General features: G+C 38.7%; 1 protein-coding gene, 1 long non-coding RNA gene and 1 pseudogene across 2 annotated transcripts in view; 2 read left to right on the top strand and 1 right to left on the bottom strand.

Annotated features, from left to right (window-relative positions):
- Window positions 1-12993, top strand: part of LOC126404313 (zinc finger protein 271-like) — a 79264-nt gene that overhangs the window by 42850 nt on the left and 23421 nt on the right. The gene's annotated exons all lie outside the window — the stretch shown is intronic.
- LOC126404331 (zinc finger protein 239-like) overlaps window positions 1-12993 on the top strand; it is a 62486-nt pseudogene that overhangs the window by 27094 nt on the left and 22399 nt on the right.
- LOC126404397 (uncharacterized) lies at window positions 9386-12610 on the bottom strand. The gene is made up of 5 exons (XR_007571462.1): window positions 12548-12610; window positions 12372-12444; window positions 10648-10846; window positions 10349-10424; window positions 9386-10183 (listed from the first exon to the last, which is right to left on the bottom strand). It is a non-coding gene; the product is annotated as an uncharacterized LOC126404397 (long non-coding RNA).

Below are 12993 nucleotides of genomic sequence, written 5' to 3'. Positions count from 1 at the left end.
CACGTCTAACCTATGCTGCTCAGTCTTTACATGTTGATAACACAACTTGCAAATCAATTGATAAAATGTTACACAATTTTTTTTATGGAAAAACAAAACCCACTACTTAAGAAAATCTTTCACTTTAAACTCCTATGACAAAGGTGGTTTGAATTTTATTGATTTTGGCGCACTTAATAATACCTTCAAGATAAATTGGATCAAAAAATATTTGAAAAACCCCACATCTATTTGGAATTTCATCTCACATCATGTGTTCTCAAATTTGGGCGGCCTTAATTTCTTGTTGCTCTGCAATTATAGCATTCCAAAAATACCACTGAAACTTTCTCACTTTCATCAGCAGGTTCTTTTAGCGTGGACATTGATTTACAAACACAATTTTTCTCCGCAGAGTTGCTTCATCTGGAACAACTGTAACATTGTTTACAAAAATAAATCAATTTTTTTGGATAAATGGTTTAACAACGGAATTGTTTTGGTTAGTCAATTGTTCAAAAAAGACGGACTGTTGTATAATTACTCTGAATTTCCTATGAGATATAATGTACCAATAACACCTAGAGAATTTTCAGTGGTATTTGACGCTATTCCTTCTGGCCTGTACATGTTATTCAGGTACTCTGACAGCTCTCCTCCCTTATCATTCAATCCTCCTGATGGGTCACAGTCTTCTCTCGGTAGTGTTTGCTTTTCATCTGGTAAGCTTCTGAACCCCAGAATAAGAGCCATGTTTCAGGATGGCCAAGTTTCCGTCCCACCAGCGACATTTTATTGGGCCAATTTCGTGTCTGATATTGAGTGGAAAAAAGTTTGGACGTTACCACAAAGATTTTTTTTAACAAACAAAGTCAAAGAGATCTCATTTAAATTGATACACAAATTCTACCCTACAAAACAATATTTATCAAAATTTAAGAATGGTATAGATGTTAATTGTTCTTTCTGCCAAAAGCATCCTGAAACATGCACTCACTTATTTTGGTCATGTGAATTCACTTATAAATTCTGGAGGGACTTCCACAAGTTTATTGCTGACTCTGTCTTTTCTGATTTTCACCTTTACTATAAGAATGTTATTTTTGGTTTTAATAATTTTATTCACAAGGATAGTGATGCTTTCTTTTTTATAAATGTGTTTTTATTTTTTGCAAAATTTCACATACACAAGTGCAAATTCATCAACAGAAAGCCTGATCTCTTTTTACTTAAAAAAGAATTTGAACAATATTTGAGGACAATCTCTTCATCGAAAAACACAAAGGCTTTAAAGACTATCAACATTTGCAAGTCGCTAAATTTGTTTACATGAGATATGGTCTCGCATACTTAATTACTTTCCTACTTATTCTCTGCTTTTTTTTTTTTTCATTATATTTTACATTTGTCTCTTGTCCTTTTTCTTTTTTCAGTATGTTCTTGGAATGTCTCACCTTTATCTGTATTTTGCTCCTGTTTTGCTCTGTTTAATTGTACTTACCAAAGATTTAATAAAGGAGGAAAAAAAAAAAAAAAGAACCACTTTGACACAACTGCTTCGAAGCATTTCATACAGTCAGAAGAGTGACATCTGCTGGCCGTGTGTCAGAACTGCATCTAAGTGGAAGACCTGGAAAAGCCTGAGACGAGGCATCGCTCCCGGTAGTCACGTGATTGTGGGCGTGCCGAAGCAGGGATCGAAACTGTCTCGGAACACTTGTGCGTCGAAAGATCGACACTGTGTCGAGCAAACTGGCTCGAGCGTAACATCACTACATCAGAGTCCATGAGAGAGGAGGAGCAGTAGAGGAGCGGAATGGAGGAGGACAAGCAGAACCCGGAGCACCGGAGCAACAAGGTCCGGAGAAGACAAGCAGCAGGCTCGTCCTCTGATAGCAGCGATGTTGAGGTGAGTGTTGATGACGTCATGGATAAAAAGGGCTTGACAGCAGCCACACTAAAGACACGAGGAAGAGTCTCGAGGCTCCGTGGATCATCCGCTCATTGTCTGGTTCACTCTGAGCCTCGTGGCGGCCATTTTGTTCTCCTCATGTACTGGTTTCCAGTCTGCGGTCAGTGCTCCGGGTTCTGTCTGCTGGGATTCAGGGACAGTGGACTTCCGGTTTGAGGGACAGAGACAGATGGTGATGAAGGACAGGTTGTTGTCTCTGGGTGTCCAGTTATAGTGGAGCTTTTATCAGCTCATGTTTTGTACACATAACACTGACTGCTCTGTGTGGTTTCTTCATGGAGACTTTCCCGTGCGGCGCATTTCGTGATCTCGCGAGAGCTTGCAGAACGAACAACAGGCTTGTTTGCGATTATTTCTTTCTTTATTATGTAGTAACAGTGCTGAGGAATGACTGGTTACATGTAATTAAACTACAAAATAAATATATTTACCTTCTGAGAGAGTCAGTCATTAATTTACAGACTCTAACAGGGGCGTGTCCAGGGTCTGAGGACACTGGGGGCTCAGCCTCTGTAGGGGGGCACTCTGGTTCCCTGTTTAGTGTGTGTCGTTTCGCCTGCTTTCTACATGACTTGTTAATTGTGATGTTAAAAATATACTGTAGTTTTTAGTAAAGCTGCCCCCCCCCCCCCGACTAAGTATTTTCCTGGTCAACTAATGCGTCATGTTTGTAGTCGACCAATGAAGATGAGTTTACATATCACCTTGGGTTCGTCCTTCACCTTCTCAAAATGATCCCACACTTTGGATTTCCTGCCCGACATGTTATTAACTAGCCTGTGGAATAACCACAGGTACCAGCCCTGGAGATTAACCTGACACTTCCTGTGTCTGTCCTTTCACATTAAAGTCCCACATCAAAGGCGATGCACAGATTAACCAGCAAAAAGTAGGCTACGGTGAACTTGTATGTCCCCTGAAGTTAAATTTAAGTTTTAGAGTGTTTTCTTAAAAGGCTAAAAACAGCAACAATTTTAAAAGTGCGCTCTCAGAATAACTGTTGATCAACGGAGCAGCAGCAAACACTGTTTAAAACTTAGCAAACCGGTTTGGATTTATTTTGATAAGGCGCAGCTCCTAACAGAGTTTCATGTTTGTTTGTTGTTGTTTTTTCTGCGACTAAGTGACCGAAATATATAATTTAATAATTACATTAATATTGGAAACATGCGGGTGACTAGTTGACTAATGGACCTAATGGACAGTGGTGGAAACTAAAGTCATACATTTGCTGAAGTACTGAAGCTACTTAAGTACAGCGTCGAGGTACTTTTAATTTACCCGAGTATTTCTATTTTATGCTCCCGTGTACTTTTATTCCACTACATTTCAGAAGTAATACTGTACTTTTTACTGCATTACATTCATCTGACATCTTGAATCACTTAACAGATTCAGATTATGAAAACAACATATAAATCAACCAAAACATTATAGAATAGAATGGAATAGAATAGAATAGAATAGCCTTTATTGTCATTGTGTGTACAACGAAATTAAGGTGCCACTCCAGTCAGTGCAACAAGAAAGAACAATAGCAATAAAAATATATAATGAAAATAGAATAGGCAAACTATGAACAAGTATATGCAGTGTGTGCCATAAATATTTCTGCACAGTATAGTGCAAATGGTTTGCTTGTAGATATTCCAGGAACAGTGTTATCACTTTTTACAGTTTAGTGTTGTGACAGCTCTTGGAAAGAAACTGTCCCTGAACCTGTTTGTCCGTGTTCTAAGGGACCTGTAGCGCCTGCCAGAGGGCAACAGTTCGACCAGGTGGTGACCGGGGTGGGATGTGTCTTTGATAATGTTGCTAGCTCTGTTGTGATAGCGAGAGCTAGCAGTGTCCTCCAGGCTGGGCAGGGGGCAGCTATGGGATTACGTTTATGTCAATAATAGAGAGAGCGATAAAACATATGAGCGAGCAAATAATATATCTCACGCGCGCACATTTTAACTGCCCATGCAGAGGATCTAAGTCCTCGAGCACAAATTCAACATACGAGAGGTGTACAGGCAGCTGCAAGCGAAGAAATACATAACAAGGGAGCAAAAAATATAATCTGTGGGTAAATTAAACTATACAGCACACGCACATTCAGCCTCCACGAGAGAGCGGATTTCTGCTATGCGAGGGCTTTTATGTGTCCACCAGGTACAACATTGTACTTTTTGGTGCAGTGGATGGCTTCTCCAGGAAGGTAAGATTTCATTTGATGGGGTCTTTTCATCAGTTGATGTTCTCTGTGGAAGAAAATGTGTTAAAGCAAACATTTTATAGGGTGTAAACTCTGGCACAAACTCCAAGTTGCATACAGACGGTTGACAAATAAAAGGAAACACTGAAATTGCTTAAGAAGGTCTGTCAGCCAGGTTTTGCGGTAAAATGCATGCTGTTTCAATGTAAGGGTATTATTATGAGTTGTTACCCTACACACCCCTAACGCATGGTGGGAAGGGTCATTAAAGGAGAATTCCGGTCATTTTCCATATAACGCTCCACAGCTCCAGGTCCGTGAGTGCTACAATAGCAAAAGACCCAGAAAAAAAAATGTGCAGGTGGGACTGAGCTTCCTGCTACGTAGCTGCGCAACATTGTTGCTTAACAGCAAAGTGATGGGGGAAGAGTCTCCTAACCGTGAGTTTGGCCTCTTTTATGCTCAAAATATCACTACACATGCTTTGTTACATCAACCAACTCATTACCACACAACACTGAGTGTGGATAAACTCCGTTAATGAGAGAGAGCAGTGCTACGTGTGTGTTTCTGTAACGTTCCGTTGTTTACTCTAGTTTCCTGGGTAGACCTTACTAGTCGACTGTCGAGCTCGGGACTGTTTCCATATCAGCAAAGACAATGATATGGAAACAGCCGTGGCAAAATCCGCCACTGCTTAGCCCCTGCGCAGCTACATAGCAGGAAGCTCGGTCCCACCTGCACATTTTTTTTTCGGGTCTTTTCCCATTGTAGCACTCGTGGACCTGGAGCTGTGGAGCGTTATATGGAAAATGACCGGAATTCTCCTTTAAGGTGACTAGAATATATAACCTCCCCCTCTCTACTTGTCTCCTCTCTTTCTCCCCTATCCTCTCCTTCCTCCATGGTGAGAACACACAAACCGCTCTCCGATTCAAGTTGTGGGATATGTGGTAAAATATCCTTGATGCTTGCACTGACAAGAGTGTAGCCCAGTTGTACATGTAAAATATTGAAAAATATTAAGTATACATATTTGAAAAAAATCTCATCATAACACAGGTGATGTGCTTGAATGCTGCAACAAACAATCGTGCATCAACAGCATTTGCTGCTTTCAAAAAAGCAACCAAGACACATGGCATACCGTCAAGGTAAGTTTTTACAAGCTGCAATGTACAAACACAAACATGATGGATTTTTTGTCCTATTTTCAGAACTTGAGCATAGACTTGGCTTTAGGCTTATTATCTCAAATCCTTAATTACATACTTATTTATTACCTACTTGTACTGATCTCTTGTCACAAGAGCATATGCACTAAACACAACTATGTTTATTTATGCTCATCCTTATGTCACATGTATGTATAAATATATACACACAGCCACTTTAACAGGGAATGTATCACTTGCAGGGTTTTCCCTACCATTACAACACACAGCGCCCAGGTGCTTTTTCACAGCACGAAAGCCAAATGAACAGAAAAAAATATGCTGAGAGTTCTTTGTGGCTCTTAACCAATGTTTTGTGATTAGTATTTTTATGGTAAAAGAAATATTGCCATGATAATGGTACAAAATAATGTGAAAATGCCGGCCGACTTGAGTTCTATGTATTTTACTACACTGAAATATTTTAACGGTGGAGAACATTGAAATAGCCCGATACATGTTCAACGTCCGCGGAGTTGATCGAGGAAGCTTCATGTCAGGGAAAAGCGTCCATAATCAAAGGTTTTTATTTTATTTAGCATGCTTTTACCAAGCTAATCAGTCTAATGTGTGTAGAATAAAATATTAACATTTTGTCATGTTACCAATTCCTGTGAAGACTTTGACTATTATTAATTTTTATATCCATAGAATCGAACGTTTGTGGGGCGATGTCAGGATGTGTGTGTGACATCAAAATATTACAACGAACTCCACAGCCTAGAGATGGATTGCCTTCTTGATGTGTCCTCCTGGGGTACGGGTTTGTCTCTTGACTTGGAGCGGAAAACAAGGAAGGCACTGCCACTTTTATTAATTATCTATTTCAATACAATTATTGGTTAACAAATGTCAGGACCACATTAATGAACATTAATGGAATCATGTCTGGTTGTATACAATTTGAAAGGAACTCACAACATGGTTCAAAAGCCTCAAAAACAGAACATTGAATGAATGAGATGTTTATACAAAAGGCAATTCAATATTTGATTTCGGCCCAAATATTCAGAGACAAGATAATAAATACAGCTTAAAAGACACACCCAAACCCGACAGTTCAATTGCTGTGTTTAATTGTATGGTATGGTTTTGAAGCTCACATGTGCACATACTTACTCCTATCCTGTCATCTACAGAAGATCTTTTCGCAGTCCATCTGACATTCCTTCCCAAACTGAAGGCAGACCTGGAGGCTTTTGTGGAAGGTTGGAACAACCACCCACTCAGATCAGAAGGGGGTAAATCTCCAGAGCAAATCTGGAGGGTAGGAATGATGCTTCGACCGATTGACCAGCCGGAGAATCTTGAGGTTATTTTTTCCATTCAAACGACTCCCTACATCAATTTAGAAACTTGTACATCAAAAATAAGCCATTAATGGGGAATTGAAAAGGTTCTCTGGACCCTAGGCAGTATGACACATCTTCAACTGGTGAAACAATCAGAATTGATTTTAATGTTGGTAATATAGTCCACTGCACTCAGTGAACTATTCATTAAAGGTTGAATATGGAGAATGCTTATTAAAAGCTATATTTAAAAAAAAAAAAAAAAAATACATCCACAGTGCTTTTAGAGGGGTGCAGAATAAAAGTATAGCGTTTCCTTGAAAACTTGACATGTAATGTCCGACCACGGGAGGGTTTTAACCGTTTATAACGTCCTGCTGTTAGCTGTTAGCTTGACATCCTGATTTCCAAAAAACTGAATAAATACCACACATAGCAACATATATAGCTAGGCTAACGTTAAATAATGTAAAATAATGTTGTAAAATTAATTGATTAGTGGAAATGAATCATTACCCTGTATTATTCATGGCTTGACATGGTGCAGCTGATATCAAAAGAACCTGGCAACCCGACTTCTGGAATTAATTTCGGCTGTTGTGACGACGATCTTGAGACACTAGATGTCGCTATTCTGCTCATTCTCCATATTCAACCTTTAAGTACCTCTACAATGGAACACCAATACAAATCTAAATGAACAACAGAGCATATCAGGTAATTTTGGTGTTAAAAAAACCCCATAGGCTGATGCATTATATGTACAATAGTATTTGGACACGTGCAATCCAATCCAACTGCTCTGCCATACAGTCTACTTTTATGAAGCTTTTACATTTTCAGTTTTTGTTGACATTGTCAGAAGGGTGATGATTATACTTTGTTTATTATTGAGGTTGTAGTGGGTGGAGCTGGTGTACTGCTGTGCAATATATTGTAAAGTGTTGCTAATATATTATCCCCCTCAGTGTATGTTAATGGATTTGACAAAAGTATAAGTAACACAGCTCAATATAATGCACTCCAGTACACCAGCACCATCCACTATGACCACAATAATAAACATTAAGTAGAATTATCACGTTTCAGGCAATGGCAACAAACTGAAATTGAGCCGTTATATTGGATTGCATTAGATTACGAGTGTACCAATTCCTTTTTTTTTTTTTTTTTAACATATATTGTATCCTCAGTTTATTTTGAAAGACTAAACTTTTGTGAAGAACTCACTGCAGGAGATACTGTAAATATGTAATGACGACTAATAAAAATGGTATTTTACTCTGTCTTGTTCAATAGGATATTCAAGAGCCAGACGTTGACTGGGATGCTGCAGCTGATTATGGAGAGGATGTGGATGATGTGCTAGTCGTCCCCGAATTTGACTGTCCACTTAATGAACAGTAGCTATCAGAGGTTCAGATGCTGATTGAACAAAATGTGGACACTGACACTGGGAACCTTTACCTCCTATGTCGTCAGTATGTATATGCTGCTTTGTCAGGAGTTTGATTTTTTGTTTACATGAAATGGCATTAAAGAACTAACCATTTAATCTATTCTTTGTCTTTTTGTAGTGGATAGGCTCTGTGCCATCTTGGTAAGCCTACTGTTGTCTATAGTGTGGTCAGATCTGCTATACAAAAAAACTAAAGGTTACACTTGGACAAATATAGCCATTTCCTGGGTTTGGCCTAATTATTACATCATTTATGCAAATTATGTTAAAAGGTTGCCTGGCTTAGTTATGGTGAGATAGCAATTTCTGGACATGTAAACAGTCATTAAGTCTGTGAGAGTCTAACATATTTCTAAGTTGACTAAAAGTGAAAATTGCAGGAATTTCATGATTTTCACCTTAGTTTTACATAAGGTATGCAAATAATGTTAATGAGGAAAGGTTGCATGACTCCACCATAGCAACTGATGAATTCCTGGACCTCAAATATGGATTTAGACTCCAAGTTCACTAAAAGAAAAATAGCAATTTTCAGGTTTTGGTGAATAACGGGCTAATCTCTGCATTTGACCTATGATAAATGTCACTAAACAAAACCAAAAAAATTGGAGACTTTTGACTTCCTAGGGACCCCAAGAACGGAGATATAAGTGTCCAAGATTAACAAACAATAGCTAAGGCTTCACTAACTTGGGATACATATGCCCCCTACCTAAGAGGACATGCAGAGGTTTTATTCAAAGCTGAGGGTGAATTCACACCATCTAATAGTTCAATGTGAGCAAAAACACAAGTTAAAAAAACAAACGATTGATATGCATAAAAGTGCCAACTTTTGATAGTTCTTGAGTAACAAAATAATATCCAACCATGATTTACATTCTGACTGTAAATATCCACTAATTAATGAGCTTTGATACAAACTGAATGAATGAGTAAATTAAACCATCTCTGGCTCTGTAAGGAGGAGGACACAGAAATTCTAGAGTTTATTGAAGAAAACTGCTCCCGACCAGGTTAGGTTCACAGACTCAGTTGCCATTGTAACGCTCTGAGCTTCAGTTACCTCTATGAAACGGGCTGGAGTTACCACTCTCTGGTGTGAGTTACCTACCTCCCTTTCTGAAACATAAAACCCAGACTTTCCCTCATTTCAGACTCCGGCATTTCGCAAAACTTGCTTTCTGAAATTGGCCCCTGAAAGTGTAATATCAAGCTTCAACATAGAANCAGAAAAGCTTTCGGTTTACACTAACCCGTGTATAGGTGTATATATGCCGTCAAGAGCATGCCAAACCGGTAGGTGGCAGCGTAATGTGAAGCTCAAGCCCACGTTAGCCAATCAGAATCCACAAAATAGCAACAACAACAATGCATCACTTCCTCTGAAGTCCGTCTTCCCCAGTTGACATGCAAATGGGCAAAACGGAGTTTTCCAAAATCTCCACCCTGGCCAGAGTTTTTAGAAAGAATAGTTTTCAGAGGAGAATTCGGCACAAACGAAGGGAAATGTCTCCGTATATGAAAATAGCCGGCTATGTGGAAACATAGCCTTGAAGGAGGCCTACACAGGTGCCACCACATTATCGTAACAACCCTCCATGACTGCCTGCAGGTAGAGGCCTGTGACAAAACTACAGACAGAGAGGGAGGGGTCGTAACACTTATTAACTTTTTTGGTAAGCTAATGGGGACACTGCAAACATGGTCCCACCTTCAAATAGTTTCTCTGTAAACCAACCTGTACATCGGACAGAGAGAAAGAAAATCAATGTTATAGTTTATTGAGAGCAAGCCATACCTCATCAGTGCCGTTAGACTCGGTACATGTCTTGACATGGAGACTGAGGAGCTGCAGCGGCACAGACTCCTGGCATGACACACACCGAGCTTTCGGCATGGCCCTGAACTCCGGAGCTGTGAAGGGCAGGGGAGAAATGTCCAGAGTGTGCTGGATAGGCATAATATAAAGACAGCCCTTGCCTCCCCAGGTCTTCACAAGACTAGCCCCCGTGTATCCTTCCTCTTCTGGTGACAAAAGGTTCAGTTTCCGTTGACCTGATCCTCCTGTTTGGGTTTTAATATCAAATAATTATTTCTGGTCAACTCCTTGTTTGAAGGATCATACTTTTCAAAAATGACAACTTTACAAAAATAAATAAATAAATAAATTTTCTTCACTTTGAGAAAAAAAAAATCAGTCAAGTTTGAGATTTATATCTTGCTTTTTACCCATGGCTTTGTGAAGCATCCAGGCCCCCTCCAGATCAGACATTTTCGGATATGTCTCACAAAGAATGTCTGTGATCTATGGATGTAAGATGAGAAAATATGTTTCAAATAAATGAGCACAAGATAAATATGTTTATTAGAGTTAATGCCAGCATTCCTAGAATAAATGAAATATTTGGTTGCAAAGATCAGGCATAATCTGTAGCTGGATATTCTGTTTTAATAAGGCTTGCCTCTATTTTGTGCAAATTTAAATTTTTTACCCTGCTTCACTAACAATATCATACCAGATCACATACCTCCTTATGGCCAGCATCCTCTGGAACATTTACAGTCCTTTTTCCCAACCCAGCCTATAGAAGCTTCAGCTCCTCAGAGGGTTTTGGCGTCTTTTCTGTGGAGCTATGCAGTAGGAAGAACTGGCCTGGGGTCAGTTTGGTGCCTGTCCTTTTTTTGGAGAGAGATCTAGAATTTTGTCTAAATAGTCCAGGGAAACACCTGAAAGAAAGTGTGTAGCAAAAATTCAAATTATTCCGACATCTCAACTGTCAAACAACTGTGTGAGGAACTAAAGATGGCTCTTGTTGATGCTTCTGTGTTGGTCTTTCCCCCTGCTTTTATCATTTACAGATAATACTAAAAACCAACTTCTATTCATTCCCTGCTTTTATCATTTACAGATAATACTAAAAACCAACTTCTATTCATTCCTTTTCACACAAAATTTAAATGGACTTGGGCAACAACAAAAAAAATCATCTTAATGCATCCTTAGAACAACATCCAAACCTGGCCATGTTGCTCTGAACAGTCCCTGAGGGTCTCTGTGCCGTTAAAGGGGCAGAACTCTGCCCTGCTGGTTCCTGGCATCTGTCCTGCCTGGTGCCCCTAGCAGACCTGGATTGTGGAGCGCTCTGTCCCTGAACTTCATTAACAATAAATTCAACATTAATAATTCAATGTCATCATGTAATTACTGTTACAGGCTAAATTAATTGATGAGCTGTATGATAAAAGGCTTTTATTTATTTATATATCTATAAATGGCAGATATGTGACTCAATTCATTTGGTCCAAGTCTCAAGTCATTTTTTATGAGGCAAGTAAAGTCACATCACAGCTTATCTCAAGTTGTGTCAAAGTTAAAGCAACTCAAGTCACTTTTTTTCCTCCCCCAAGATAATATACTACAGTCTTACCTGCAGTATACGGTATTTATGAAGAGAAAACAGTACTATATTTGGCAATTTAGCTGACTTGTCTAACTAGCTTTATATAACTTGTATTTACTTCAAATTATTCTGTAAACTATATTTTCTTCATTTACTGTTTTTAATCTGTATTTCATTCATGTATGCCGTTTTAACCTTTGTTTACATCATTTGCTGATTTTAATGTTTTGCATGTTTAACCTAGATTTACTTCATTTTTTAATTTTCATATGTATTTCATTCATGTATGCTCTTTTACCCTCTACTTACATTATGTTAAATTACATTGTTTTAAAGCCATTTACTTCACTTAATTTTTATCTGTTCATGTGCTCCTATGTCAGTCTCCTATGTGCCTCAATGTTATCAGTTATGATTTTATTTCTCTCAGTGTTCAGATTAATCATTGTAAAGCTAATTACATTACTTATTACTCAGCAGCAAAAGTAACACATTACTCTTTACTACAATTTTGTTACTCAGTTGTCAGCTCCATCACAGTTGCCTTTTAACAGTTCAAAATCCTCCATACATACGGCATCTTTTGTATTTAACACATGTAGGAACATAAATGCAAGCAATAGGTGTATAATGCCCCCCCCCCCCGGCACCATAGTGTGTATAATATGACTGGCACACAACACTTGTAGTGTAATGTGAACACTATGAATGTTTATTTTGATATTTAATATTTAAACTGAAAATGTGTAATAAACACAAGCAAGCTATTCAAGTCATCATGTCTGAGGTAAAGTCACGACTCACTAACTTCAAAGTCCCACTCCAAATATGCAACATATCATGATACATACTGTTTGCTGCTGGATTGCTCAGCGAAGTTCTCAACATGGCAACCAAATTTAATGCCACGTTGCGCAATTCCTCCTAAAGAAAATCAGTAGAAATTAAGAAATGTACTTGTTGTAACAAACAGCTCCAAAAAGGAACAGCTTTATGTAGCGTTAAACATTTTAAAACAATAATTCACCTCTTTTGGCTCCGCCATGTTCTGATAACAATTTGATTAAGATTTTCATTCAAAATCTACCTGCAGGACACAAAAATACAAGATAAACAATGTGACAGTGTGGCTACCCAACAAGTTAAACCCACTTCTTGTTTAAAAAGTTTGAATTGGCTACCCAACAAGTTAAACCCACTTCTTGTTTAAAAAGTTTGAATGTAGGATTTTTACTTGTAGTGGTTATGCAATTGTTATCGTTTTGCACATGTAGCACTAACTAGTGGCCTGCACGGGCCTAGAATCTGGGCCCGCACCCGGTCCGGCTCACTGGTTTATCATAATTCTCAGGCCCCAAACCAACCCAAGCCCGACTTTTTTTCCCCCTTTTTATTTAACCTCCAAAACAACCTGTAGGCTGCTAATGTTGCATCCATTAAAATAGTTCAATTGGAGGTTTCAGTGAGTCTATA

This window comes from Epinephelus moara, chromosome 17, assembly GCF_006386435.1.
Source record: "Epinephelus moara isolate mb chromosome 17, YSFRI_EMoa_1.0, whole genome shotgun sequence".
Lineage (NCBI taxonomy): Eukaryota > Metazoa > Chordata > Actinopteri > Perciformes > Serranidae > Epinephelus > Epinephelus moara.
This window is presented reverse-complemented; position numbering and strand designations above follow the sequence as displayed.